Below are 14425 nucleotides of genomic sequence, written 5' to 3' on the forward strand. Positions count from 1 at the left end.
CAGAAGAATCGTCCTATTCGTTGCCTCCAAAATGTCACGGTATTACGGTGTGTTCCATAATTCGTTGCCTCCAAAACGAAGGTTTTTTTTTGCTAGCATAATTCAAACATCACAACATAAAACAAAGCTCATCTAGCTTACTTAAACAAACAAATAATTTGAATGTAGTAAATAATTCCTTTCGCGAGAAAAATGTAATAAATAGTTCAATAGAACACATAGTCCAAGGAAAGACATAGTAATGAATATCTAAAATGTAAACATACTCTCGCCCATGTAGTTCATCTCCAGCCGCGCCCCCAACAGGCCTTTCCCAGGCGTTTTTTGCCGCGCCGGCGCCAAAAAAACGGCCCAGTCGCGCCCCCAGAAGCCCGTTTTTCGCCGGCTCGGGCCAAAACTGGTGCCGGCGGACCCAGGCCGAACCCGGCGTCCTGGGGGCGCTTGCGGAGCCGGCACAAGCGAAAAAGGCGCGTGGGTCCGCCCTGGCGGCGACCCGAGGGCTTTTTCCCGCCGTTTCTTGACGCTTTTCCCTCGCATCCCTCCCGCTCGCTCGCCTTCCTCCCGCCATTTCCTCTCTTCCTCCCGCCAAACCCCCTCCCGCTCGCCTTCCAGTCGCCGCCATGCCGCCGAAGAAGTACGTCATGCCGCGCGCGGCGGCAACCACGACTGGCACCGTGGCCCAGCCGAAGCAGAGGAAGCCGAGGGCGCCGCCATTGAAGCCACCGGGCATGTCGAACACCGAGTGGAGGGTGGAAGTTCAGCGGCGCGACGCAGTCACCGCCGACCGGCGGAACAGGGCCATCGCCAAGAAGGCCCGCGACAAAGCGGCGCTCGCGGCGGCGTCCTCCTCATCGGTTGACCACGCGGGGATGATGAACCCACCCGTCGTCAGCCACGCCCAGTAGGCGCCCTGGGGACAGCAAGGCGTCGGATCTCCATGGGGATCGTCGTCGCCCGGTTACGCCGACGGCGACGCGCACGGTGGGTTCAACCCAAACGTGACCTTCCCCCATGGCCACCTCGCGACGCGCACACCCTCGCCCGCCTTCGTCGGCGTGCAGTACCCTCCATACAACTACTCGCCGCCCGCCTACGCGTCCACACTGACGCCCCATCTCCGCCGTGGACCGCTGCCGTTCTCGCACCTCGGCGACGCCGACGACACAGGAGCCGACATGGACGACATCATCGCGACAGGATCGACCGCGGCCGCCGCGTCTCCCGGGTTTGCCACCCAGGACGAGGTAGTGGATCTCAGCGGCGACATGGAGGCCGAGCTCGGCTATGTCTACGGCGAGGACGCGCACGAAGCGCAGGAACCCGAGGAGGAGGAGGAGGACGAGGAGGAGGAGCCGGCTCCTGATCCGACGAAGGGGCGCCAGAAGAAGAAGCGGGTGGCTAGGCCAGGCGAACCGCGCATCAAGTGGACGTCCAAGGAGGAGGAATGCCTCGCCGAAGCATGGAAAGTCGTTTGCCTCGACCCGACCACCGGCACGAACCAGAGCTTCGAGACATACTGGGACCGCATCAAGACCGAGTTCGACGAGCGGAAGCTCGTCGACCCCTACTTCAAAGGCGTCTACATGCAGCGCGGCTCCAAGGCGATGGCGAACCATTGGGGGCCTATCCAGGGGGCGTGCAACAAATGGCATGGAATCGTCGAGGAGGTCGCGGCTCGCCCGGAGAGCGGCGCCAGCGTTGAGGATCAGGTACGCACGCCGTTCGCCCGCATCTCTTCGTCGTCTACGCCCGCCGCCCGCCAACTGTTTGTTCCTCCGCGCAGTTGCTGCGCATGTTCACCATGTATCGGTGCGACAACCTCGACGCCGACTTCAAGTTCCCCCACGTCTACAAGCGCATTGACAAGTGCGAGAAGTGGGCGGAAGTCCGACGTACCCTCGACAAGGCCAAGGAGACATACAAGCCGGACGCGACGACTCCGGGCGCGTCAGAGGGGCGGCCGGACGGCCACAAATTGGCAAAGAAGGGGAGAAACGCCGACGCGGCAACCGCGCGAGTGCAGGAGTCCATCGAGCATTGCCTCGCCGACGCCCAGGCCCGGGCCGTCCTACGTGAAGAGAAGACCGAGGCGCGGTGGTCGTCGCTGATGACGAACAGCGCCATCAAGCTCGACCTGCTCCGGACCAACGTCGCCGCGAAGAAGAGGAACACCGACATGGCTTTTTTGATGGGCGGTGCGGACATGCTCCAGAGCAACGACGAGCAGCTCAGGGCATGGTACATGGCGGAGCGCGGCCTCATCCTAAACCAGATGCAGACGGCAACGCCGACGACGCCGATGACGCCAGCTCCCGCGCCCACGGCCACACGGACGCCAAGCCCGAACAACGCCTCTACATCGCCGCCCAGCAGTACCGAAACCGCGCCAACGCAGCCCAGCACCGAAGCAGCTCCGACACCGCCAAGCCTGCGCACGCCGACTCCGCCAACGCCTGGAGCCGACCCCGCCGAGTGATTCGTTGCGCTTTGCGGCGTGCGCGCTCTATTTTTATAACGCCAGACTACGTCCGATCGCCGGATTTGTGGCGTCTTTTGTGAGCGGGAATGACCTAGTTCAAATTTCCCGCATCCTAGGGCCGGCGCTTGGGGGCGTGACTGGGAGCTAGGTCGCCCCCAGGGGCCGAACTAGCGCCGGCACGCCCCAGGCCGCTCTATTTAGGCGCCCTGGGGGCCGAACGGCTGGAGATGCCCTAATGCTCAATATGATCTTCACGTGTCTGGTCATGGGAGGTCCGGTCTCCAACCTTCCGCTACGCCTTAATAAATGCATGAATGCGGCATGGGTTCCTACAAGTCGTCACGCTTCGGGTAACAGAGTCATTCTTGTCTTTTCGGAAAAAGATAGGCGTACTTGTAGTCCAACACTGTACCCCTCCCATTTTCAATGGTATATTGCATGGGATGGGATCTTTGTGGAGGTATCATTGTCCTAGAAATGTCCTTCCTCGTTGTTTATTGGTACTTTGTTGATTGTTTGTTTTCTTGTCATGAGGATTAGAATTTGTCTTCACAAATCGTTGATCTGGATGAATAGAGTCGTAGGCTAGATAGTAGCCTTGCCATACTGATGGACGTACACCTTGAAGTTGCATGTCGGAGCATCATCACCTACTAGCCTAACAAAAATATGAGCTATCTGCAAGACATTGATGTCATTGCAAGAGCTGGACAAGACAAAGTAACAATGCCAAATCCAGTAATCTTTTAAAGAAATCGCTTCCAAAATATAGTTGAATCATGGGAATGCCGAGTGAATTGGATGTTCACCCGCAAAAAAAAAAAAAAAGAATTGGATGTTCCATGCTGCTGGGCAATTATTCCACCTATAATGCATTTTTCGATAAATGGCGCTTTATTAGTTAAAAGGTTTAAGTATTTGTAGGTGCATCTAGTGCCACCCTTTGTTGGTTTTGGAGTATTGCCGACAAACTTGGTTAAGGGTCATGAAATACCAAGCCCTCCTTGGTCTTTGGACGGCAAACCACACTTCATTTAGCCAGCTGATATTTATTTTTCTCACTGTCTCCTTGCCAAAAGAATATTGGTCGGAAATAGTCCAATCTATGTAAGACTTCTTTAGGCAATTGGAAGAATGAAATCATATGTAGTATCATATTACTAAACACTGAATTTATGAGGACCAATCTTCCATCTAGAGATAATAGTTTACCTTTTCAACTACTTAACCTTTTTGTAGTCTCTTCTTGACGTGTTTCCATTTAGCATTTGTGAGTCTCTGATAATGTATCGATATCCCCAAATAACTGATCGGAAACTGGCCTAACCCGCAGCGAAACAATTCAGCATATAGGTAGGTGGGCCTCGTCTTGGGTGACGAAGCTATTTACCTAGGGTAGGGGCACGGACCCGTCCAAAGAGCCCTACCCAAAGACATCCCTAGAAGAAATCACCTATCAATCGACTTGGAGGTGTTCCACTCGACAGGTTCAAGACACTCGACCAAGAAACTACCACTCGACCAAGAAGCTACCACTCGACCATGAAGCTAATCACTCGACTGCCAGGAGGCGTACAGTCACTCCGTAGGCAAACGGCCAGCTGTTAAGTAGTCTTCCTGGTCATTATAGCACTTTATTAGAGGCGTTACCAGTAACGCCCAATCTTAAATGTACCTTAAACCTTGCATTACTCAGGGCAGGAGGGGGCCGGCGAACTCTATATAAGCCACCGCCCTCCTCAGTATGAAGGGTTCGCACCCCTGTAATCCATACACACATAATCCAGTCGACCGCCTCCGGGCTCCGAGATGTAGGGCTATTACTTCCTTCGAGAAGGGCCTGAACTCGTAAACCTCGCGTGTAACAACTTCCCAATAGCTAAGATCTAGCCTCTCCATACTCACCCCCTACATCACTGTCAGAGTTAGAACCACGACATTGGGCCTCGACAAAACAAAATAATTCACTTTTATGAAAGTTTATCTTAAGACCTGAGAGGTGCTCGAATGCTGATAAAATTAATTTCAGATTCCTCGCTTTCTCTAGGTCATGGTCCATAAAGAGAATCATATTGTTGGCATATTGAATGATAGAAAGTCCACCATCAACAAGATGATTAATTACATCGTCAATGACCATCCATTAGTTTAGCATTATGATCGTTCAGTTTTATTGCTATTAATTTTATCGATGGTCATTGACGGGGTAATTAATCATCTTGTTGATGGTGGACTTTCTATCATTCAATATGCCAACAATATGATTCTCTTTATGGACCATGACCTAGAGAAAGAGAGGAATCTGAAATTAATTTTATCAGCATTCGAGCACCTCTCAGGTCTTAAGATAAACTTTCATAAAAGTGAATTATTTTGTTTTGTCGAGGCCCAATGTCGTGGTTCTAACTCTGACAGTGATGTAGGGGGGTGAGTATGGAGAGGCTAGATCTTAGCTATTGGGAAGTTGTTACATGCGAGGTTTACGAGTTCAGGCCCTTCTCGGAGGAAGTAATAGCCCTACGTCTCGAAGCCCGGAGGCGGTTGACTGGATTATGCGTGTATGGATTACAGAGGTGCGAACCCTTCATACTGAGGAGGGGGGTGGCTTATATAGAGTTCGCCGGCCCCCTCCCGCCCTCGGTAATGCAAGGTTTAAGGTACATTTAAGATTGGGCGTTACTGGTAACGCCTCTAATAAAGTGCTATAATGACCAGGAAGACTACTTAACAGCTGACCGTTTGCCTATGGAGTGACTGTAGGCCTCCTGGCAGTCGAGTGATTAGCTTCATGGTCGAGTGGTAGCTTCTTGGTCGAGTGGTAGTTTCTTGGTCGAGTGTCTTGAACCTGTCGAGTGGAACACCTCCAAGTCGATTGATAGGTGATTTCTTCTAGGGATGTCTTTGGGTAGGGCTCTTTGGACGGGTCCGTGCCCCTACCCTAGGTACATAGCTTCCTGAATGGATCGAGGTTAGAGTGGGGAAAGAATTGGGGATCCTTTTCGACTGGTTCTTTGGGGCTGCATGAGTGCCTCGTTTAGGGTTAGTCGTCACGGATGACGCCATCAACCTCTTTCAGTCGCCTTGATCCATTCCAGGCCTTTCGTCGAGTGAATATCTTTGCTTGCGACATGCCAAGCGTTGGTGCGAGCGGGATACTCTGTTTTTGGCAAGTGGTTCTGTGGTCCGCGGATCTCACGGGATTCGGATTTTGGGAAGCGCACGGGACGGGAGCAGCCGCAGTAATCGGAAGTGATAAAGCGGAAACTCCTCGATCCTCACGTCGCCTTTTTCGCCACGTACTGCACGCGCGTCTGCTGCGGGATTTGACTGGACTGCCTGGGCCTACCAGTCAGCCACTCGGGAGTGGCCCCTTATAAGTTGCCGGCTCGGGGTTTCCAAGCCGCGCGCTTCTCTTCTTCTTCCTTCTTCCTCTCTCCCTTCGCCAGCCCTCCCGTGACCTTCGGCCGTACCCTAGCGCCTTTAGCCCGTGTGAGACCTCGCCGGCGATGATGGTGAAGGGCAAGACCACTGATTTGGAGCGCGCGAAGAAGGTGGCGGCGGCGGGGAAAGGAAAGAGGTCCGCACGAGGCGGATATTCCTCCCGGACCGCCCTGCCCAAGGGTTGGATTCAGGGCGACTGGATGCCATCGGTGCTCCGGCAGGAAGATCTCGACGACATGGTCGAGGGAGGAGCCATTCCCCACGAGGCTGCGTGTCTCCCGGGGAGGGAGATCGAACCTCAACCCCGCGACGGTGAGTGCATGCTCCTTGCCGCCCACATCGACCGAGGGTTTTCTCTGCCTCCCCATCCATTCTTCCGGAGCTTCTTGAATTTCTTCGGAGCGCAGCTCCATCACTTTACCCCCAACTCCATAGTCTATCTTGCCGCGTTCATTTCCATGTGCAAGGCCTTCCTGGGTTGCCGTCCGCATTGGGGGCTTTTCAAGCATATTTTTACTTGTTGCTCTCAGTCGGTTAAAAAGGCCAAGTCGAGTGATGAGAAGACGCAAGTGATCCAGCTGTGCGGGGGCCTGGCGATCCAGACAAGGGAGAAGAGCTGTTTCCCCTCTATCACCTTCTCGGAGTCGGTCCGCGGCTAGCAGTCGACCTGGTTCTACTGCCAGGACCAGGCGACCACCGGACAGTCGACTGGTCTTCCTCCTTTTTCCCTCGACCGAGCCGAGAAACCTGTCTCTCTGAAAGTCACGCCGGAGGAAAGGGCCCAAGTCAAGATATTGGCGGGTCGAGTGGTTGAGCTTGTCCATGAGGGGGTGACTGGGATGGACCTGTTAGAGGTCTTTCTCCAGAGGCGCATCCAACCGCTCCAGGCGCGAGACCACCCGATGTGGCTGTATTCTGGCCTTGACGACACCACTCGGATCCACCCGGAGGAGGTCATCGACGAGATGCTGGAGGGGTGGCTGTCAAGCATCACGGGGAACAAAGACAACCCCCGAGGAGCCAGAAGGGTAATTCCACTCGACAACTCATATGAAGTGGATCAGGTATGTCTTTGCGTCGGATATCTGACCTTCTGTATTGGTCTTCTTTGGGTAAGTCGAATGACTTTCGTCCTATCTGTTGTCTTCCAAGCGACCACCGAGATGTACTCGACGCCCAACGGGGCACAAGGACCGACTGAGGAAGGTGAGGGGAGCGGAGGCAGGAGCGGGGACGACCAGGGCGAGTGGGAGTCCGACGGTGAGGGAGAGGAAGGCGACGACATCTTCTCCAGCGAAGAGGAGGAGGAGGCTAAACCCTCCCGCCCGGAGGGGCGATCCAAGCTCACCCACGATCCAGCGCAGGAACGTGGCAAGGCGACTGCTCCTGTTGGGCAGTCGTCGAAACGCCCTCGGAGTTCTTCTCCTCCACCGACCGGGAAGGCTCCCAAGCACCCACGAGCGACGCCATCCAAGCCGCCCAAGGCCTTGCCCAAGATGAAGATAGCTGTTCCCACCATTTCCGGGTAACAATAACACTTGCTTTCCTTTGTCGACTGTGGACGGATCCTTGGTCGATTCACTGGGCCAACTGACTAACTTTCAAGATTTGCAGTGGTGCAACTTCTGAGGTCTTCGCCAGGAACGACGACCAAGAGATGGAGGACGCTGTCACCTCCAACCCTGGTACGATCACTGACGTCCTGCTTTCGAGTCGACTGAAACTTTATTGCGACTCTGGTCGATTGAATGTTTTCCTTGCAGCTCCTCCTCATGTTATTGACCTCCCGGACGATGACGACAACGAACCACTAAGGGTGAAGAGGAAGAAGAAGGCGTTGGCTGGCAAGACTCCGCAATCCACTCCAGCGCCTGAGGCCGTAGTTCGGGACGATGGCGAACCCACTCGGGCTTCCGTGACTTTCGCTGTTCCTCTGACGAGTGTGCGGCCTTCAGCGTCGACTGCGGATCCGTCTTCGCTTTTTGCTGCGTACCCCGTCCCTAAGGACCAAGCGGCTGCTGCGAAGGAGGCTGTACGCCAGGCTGGAATCATGATGGAACAGGTGAAAGTGGCTCGGGAGGCTTGCCAGGCGGCTTATGACGCAAGCTCAGCTCTTCAGAGCAATGTCCAGGTCAGTCGACTTCAACACTTGGTCTGTTTCGATATGTCCTTTGAAGAATCTCTTTTCCGAAGATCTTTAAGTTTGTACACCCACTGGGTGTGTTTGCCAATTCTTGGACGAGTGGGGGCACGCTAGGTGCACCCACTGGGTGTAGTCCCCGAGACTACGGTGGACTGCTGGCAGTCGACTGTAGTCTTTAGATTGAGTCGTTGTAGTTGAGTTTCTTCGCTCTGTCTGATCGGGTCACATCAAATGGAACGGTATCATGTCGACTGCTGGCAGTCGACGTCTTTCTCTTTTTTTTTACTGTGGGGGCACGCTGAGTGCACCCACTGGGTGTAGTCCCCGAGGCTACTGTCGAATGTTTCGCTTCGGCTGTAGTCTTAGAAACTCCATTATTGTCTCTTAGCTGCTCGGAAGCAACTTGTCTTGTGCTCGACTTCAGGGGTCGGTCGGGTGGGATAGGAACCGGTGGGGGCACGCTAAGTGCACCCACTGGGTGTAGTCCCCGAGACTATGGTGGACTGCTGGCAGTCGACCGTAGTCTTAATATTTATTGCCTTTGTTGCTTTTTTTACTGAAATTGTAACTCCTCCCCTTTGACTTCAGAGATCTTGTGATCTTGGAACCCGCTTGGCTGACTTGGAGAAGCAGCAAATTCAAATGAACCTTGATCTGGAGCTGGCCAGGACAGAGCTGCAGAAGGTCAGAGACGGCGCCGCAGGTAAGACGCCTTTGTTGACTGGTTAGTTTTTAGGCTTGAGTATCTTTTCGCTTTCTCCGACTCAATCATCATTTTTTTGCAGAAAAACTGAAAGAAGCTCTGGCGAAGAAGGATCAGGACTTGGCTGCTGCCCGTAAGGAGGCTGATGACAAGACTGCTCTGGCCACACAGAAGCTGGCTTCGGTCGACCAATTGGAAAAAGAGAATACCAGGTTGCAGACCGCTCTGAATGAAGCCAACAGGTTGACTGCAAATTGGAAGAAGGAGAACCTCCTCTTGGGCGAGAAGATGGAAGGCATCGCTCGTAGGAGGGACGACCTGGAGGGCTACTTGAGGAGTTTTGCCAAGAAGTTGTACACCAAGCTCGAAGGTGCACATTCAGTTCCGACTGTTTTTTTTGTGTCGACTCAGTTTTACGAAATTTGACTTATCCTTGGGTTGTGTATGCAGAACTTTGCCAGAACTTTGAAGAGGAGAATGGGTGGATCGAAACAGGTTTGGATCCAATCAACTCTCTGGTGAAAGATGAAGCTGCCATGAACCTGCTCCGACTGGAATCTCGTGTTGACGGCGTTGTGGATTACTTGGCTCGACTGAAGGTTGCCATGACGCGGATCGACCCGACGCTTTGGCCAGAGTCTACGCTCCAGAATGATCTCGAGTCTCTGATGACTTGACTCAACGGAATCCCTGACCGAGTGCAGGAGTGGAAGAAGTCTTCAGCTTGGTGTGGCGCTGACATGGCTCTGTCTCTGGTCCGCGTCCATTGCAAGGAGGTGCGGGAGGAGAAGCTGGCCGCCATCCAAGTCGCCAACACGAGGAAGCACAACTTCCAGGACTTCATGGAGACATTTATTGCTGCTGCTACCCGTATCGCAGACGGGATCGACTTGGATGAGTTTGTCGCCCCTGCCAGTCCTCCTCCTCCTGAGGAATGAAAAAACATGCCTCGGAATGCCGAGTGTATTTTGTAATCCGTTAAACTCTGCCTTAAATTTGCCTCGGGATGCCGAGTGGACTTGTAACAGTTGAACTTTGCCGAGCCACGGGCTCGAGTACTTTGAGGTCTGGGACCTTTTAGGCTTTATTCGAAATCGATTTCTCGTTGGGCATCTTCATGATTTGATTCGTCGAGTGAAACTTGATCTTCACTCTGAATGACCTTAGGTGAGCACTGGGCTGCAGCTAAGCCCCCGAGTGGGAGGTTTGCTCTCCACTTTGTAGGATTTTTAAACACTTATGCGAGTGCTGGACTGCAGCTAAGCCCCCGAGTGGGAGGTTTGCTCTCCACTCGGTAGGATTTTTAAACACTTAGGCGAGCACTGGGCTGCAGCTAAGCCCCCGAGTGGGAGGTTTGCTCTTCACTCGGTAGGATTTTTTCAAACTTAGGTGAGCGCCGGACTGCAGCTAAGTCTCTAAGTAAGAGGACTTAGGCGAGTGCTGGACTGCAGCTAAGCCTCCGAGTGGGAGGATCGCTCTCCACTCGGTAGGATTTTTTCAAACTTAGGCGAGTGCCGGACTGCAGCTAAGTCTCTAAGTGAGAGAACTTAGGTGAGTGCTGGACTGTAGCTAAGCCCCCGAGTGGGAGGATCGCTCTCCCCTCAGTAGGATTTTTAAACACTTAGGCGAGCACTGGGCTGCAGCTAAGCCTCCGAGTGGGAGGTTTGCTCTTCACTCGGTAGGATTTTTTCAAACTTAGGTGAAACGGATTCGCAGCTAAGTCACCCACTGGGGGATTTTGTATGTAAACAAAAGTGACAACAATTAATGGAACACTCTTGCCTTTGATAAAAACGAACTGCAGGAACTTTTCTTATTACAACTCGTCCAAGGGAGAGCTCAAGTGTAAAAGGGGCGGAGTAGTTCCGCATTCCAAGCTCAAGGCTCGTCGATCTGGCGATCAACATTGTAGAGGTGATACACTCCACTGTGGAGGACTCTGGTGATGATGAAGGGGCCTTCCCAAGTAGGAGCAAGCTTGTGTGGTTTCTGTTGATCCACTCGGAGGACCAAATCTCCTTCTTGGAAGGCTCGACTCTTCACATTCCGGGCATGGAATCGACGCAAGTCTTGCTGATAAATGGTCGATCTGATCATGGCCATCTCCCTCTCTTCTTCTAGGAGGTCGACTGCGTCTTGCCGGGCCCGTTCTGCTTCATCTTCGGTGTAAAGCTCGACTCGGGGCACGTTGTGAAGAAGATCACTTGGCAGAACCGCTTCGGCTCCATAAACCAGAAAGAATGGAGTTCTTCCAGTCGACCGGTTAGGGGTGGTCCTCAATCCCCACAGAACTGACGGAAGCTCGTCGACCCAAGCACCTGCCGCGTGCTTGAGATCACGCATCAGCCGAGGCTTCAGTCCTTTGAGAATCAAACCATTTGCTCTTTCAGCTTGTCCATTCGACTGAGGATGCGCGACCGATGCGTAGTCGACTCGTGTGCCTTGAGAGGCGCAAAAAGCTCTGAACTGGTCCGAATCGAAGTTTGACCCATTGTCAGTGATGATGCTATGAGGGACTCCATATCTGAATGTTAGTCCTCTGACGAAACTGATAGCAGTGCCAGCGTCGAGGTTCTTGATAGGTTTGGCTTCAATCCATTTGGTGAACTTGTCGACTGCCACAAGCACATGCGTGAATCCGCTCCTGCCTGCTCTCAGTGGACCAACCATGTCTAGTCCCCAGACAGCAAAGGGCTAGACGAGTGGAATGGTCTTCAGGGCTGATGCAGGCTTGTGTGACATGTTGGAGTAGAACTGGCAGCCTCCACACTTGTCGACTATTTCTTTCGCCATCTCATTTGCTCTAGGCCAGTAAAATCCCGCTCGGTATGCTTTAGCCACAATGGTCCGAGAGGACGCGTGGTGGCCACAGGTCCCCGAGTGGATATCATCAAGGATCATCCGACCTTCTTCTGGTGTTATGCATTTCTGACCGATTCCAGTCGCGCTTTCTCTATACAACTGCCCCTTTATGACTGTGAAGGCCTTGGACCGGCGGACGATCTGTTGAGCCTCTTCTTTGTCCTCTGGGAGCTCTTTCCTTAGGATATACGCGATGTACGGTATCGTCCTGTCGGGAGTGATTGCCAAGACTTCCATGATCAGGTCGACCACAGCAGGAACTTCGACTTCAGTCGGATCTGTAGCACTTTTCGGTTGCGGGGCTTCTTCTGTGAAAGGATCCTCCTGGACTGACGGTGAGCGGATGTGCTCCAGAAACACATTGCTGGGAATGGCTTCTCTCTTGGAGCCTATCTTTGCCAGATCATCAGCTGCTTGATTTTTCAGTCGGGGGATGTGATGAAGCTCTAACCCCTCGAATTTCTTTTCTAGCTTTCTCACTGCATTGCAATAACCAGTCATAGCCGGACTTCTGACGTCCCACTCCTTCATCACCTGATTAACCACCAAATCTGAGTCGCCATAGACCATGAGGCGACGAACGCCGAGTGAAATGGCCATGCGCAACCCATACAGAAGTGCTTCATACTCTGCTTCATTGTTGGAGGAATCGAAGTGAATCTGGAGAACGTATCTGAGCTTATCTCCTCGGCGGGAGACTAGAACTACCCCAGCACCGGAACCATTCAGCATCTTAGATCCATCGAAGAACATGGTCCAGTGCTCCGAGTGAACTTGAGTCGGAAGTTGCTGTTCAATCCACTCGGCGATGAAATCTGCAATTGCTTGGGACTTGATAGCCTTCTTTGCTTCAAACTTGATATCTAAGGGAAGGAGTTCAATCGCCCACTTGGCCACTCGACCGGTTGCATCTCTGTTATGCAGAATCTCTGACAATGGGGTGTCGCTGACGATTGTAATGGAGTGGTCAGAGAAGTAATGCGCAACCTTCTTCGTGGTCATGTAAATCCCATATACAAGCTTCCGGTAGTGAGGGTATCTTTGTTTTGAAGGGGTCAAAACTTCAGACAGATAATAGACTGGGCGCTGAACTCTGAAGGCCTTTCCTTCTTCTTCCCGCTCGACCGTGAGTACTGTACTGACAACTTGTTCCGTGGCCGCAATGTACAGCAGCAGAGGCTCTTTGTTGATTGGGGCAGCAAGCACCGGCTGGGTGGAGAGCAGAGCTTTGAGTTCTGCAAACGCTGCGTCAGCTTCTGGAGTCCACTCGAACTTATCAGACTTCTTCATCAGTCGGTAAAGAGGCAACGCTTTCTCACCAAGTCGAGAAATGAATCGACTTAGAGCGGCCAAGCAAGCTGTGAGCTTCTGGACATCGTGTATACGCACGGGGCGCTTCATCCGGAGTATGGTGCCAACTTTTTCGAGGTTAGCGTCGATTCCTCGTTCGGAAACGAGAAAACCGAGTAACTTTCCACCTGGAACTCCGAATGTGCATTTTGATGGATTGAGCTTGATATCATATCTCCTGAGGTTAGCAAAGGTTTCAGCAAGGTCAGGCAGTAGGTCGGAACCTTTCCGTGACTTAACGACAATATCATCCATGTATGCTCCTACGTTCCAACTGATCTGAGTGAGCAAACACTTCTGAATCATCCTCATGAACGTGGCTCCAGCATTCTTGAGGCCGAAAGGCATGGTGACGAATCAGAAGCACCCAAATGGGGTGATGAAAGCCGTTTTGATCTCGTCAGGTCCATACAGACGGATCTGATGGTACCCTAAATAAGCATCTAGAAAAGACAAACGCTCACATCCCGCGGTCGAGTCCACTATCTGGTCGATGCGGGGGAGAGGGAAATGATCTTTCTGGCAGGCCCGATTGATATGTTTGAAATCAATGCACATGCGAAGTGACTTGTCCTTTTTGGGGACCATGACTACATTGGCGAGCCACTCAGAGTGGTAAATCTCTCGGATGAACTCCGCTGCTAAGAGTCGAGCCACCTCCTCGCCAATGGCTTTCCTCTTCCGGACGGCGGACCGTCGAAGATGTTCTTTCACAGGCTTGAACTTTGGGTCAACTCGCAGACGGTGCTCAGCCAGCCCCCTGGGAACTCCAGGCATGTCAGAAGGCTTCCATGCGAAGACGTCCCAGTTCTCACGGAGGAACTGGATGAGCGCTTCTCCCTATTTGGAGTCGAGCGTCGTCGAGATGTGAGTCAGAGCGGCGTCGGGGTCGGTCGGGTGAATGTGAGCCGTCTTTGTTTCACCGGTCGACTGAAAAGCTGACTCTGAAGCAGGCTTCTTGGCCCGTAGCAATTCACTCGGATCGGCAGTCTTTTGGTACTCTTGCAGCTCGACCACTGCCATCTGAGCATCTGCAATCTTTGAGCCTTTCTGAAAGCACTCTTCTGCCTTCTTCCGATTGCCTGTAACAGTGATTACCCCTTTGGGTCCAGGCATCTTCAGTTTGAGATACACGTAACACGGTCGGGCCATGAAGCGTGCGTAAGCTGGCCTGCCCAAAATGGCGTGATAAGCACTTTGGAAGTCCACAACCTCGAATGTCAACTTTTCCTTGCGGTAATTCTTTGAATCACCGAAAACCACATCAAGAGCGATCTGGCCGAGTGATTGGGCTTTCTTCCCAGGGATGACTCCGTGGAAACTCATGTTACTGGTACTAAGTCTGGACATCGGAATGCCCATCCCTTTCAAAGTCTCAGAGTACAGTATGTTCAGGCCACTGCCGCCGTCCATCAATACTTTGGTCAGTCGAGTGCCTTCAACAACT

This window comes from Triticum aestivum, chromosome 1A (genome assembly GCF_018294505.1).
Source record: "Triticum aestivum cultivar Chinese Spring chromosome 1A, IWGSC CS RefSeq v2.1, whole genome shotgun sequence".
Taxonomy (NCBI): Eukaryota; Viridiplantae; Streptophyta; class Magnoliopsida; order Poales; family Poaceae; genus Triticum; species Triticum aestivum.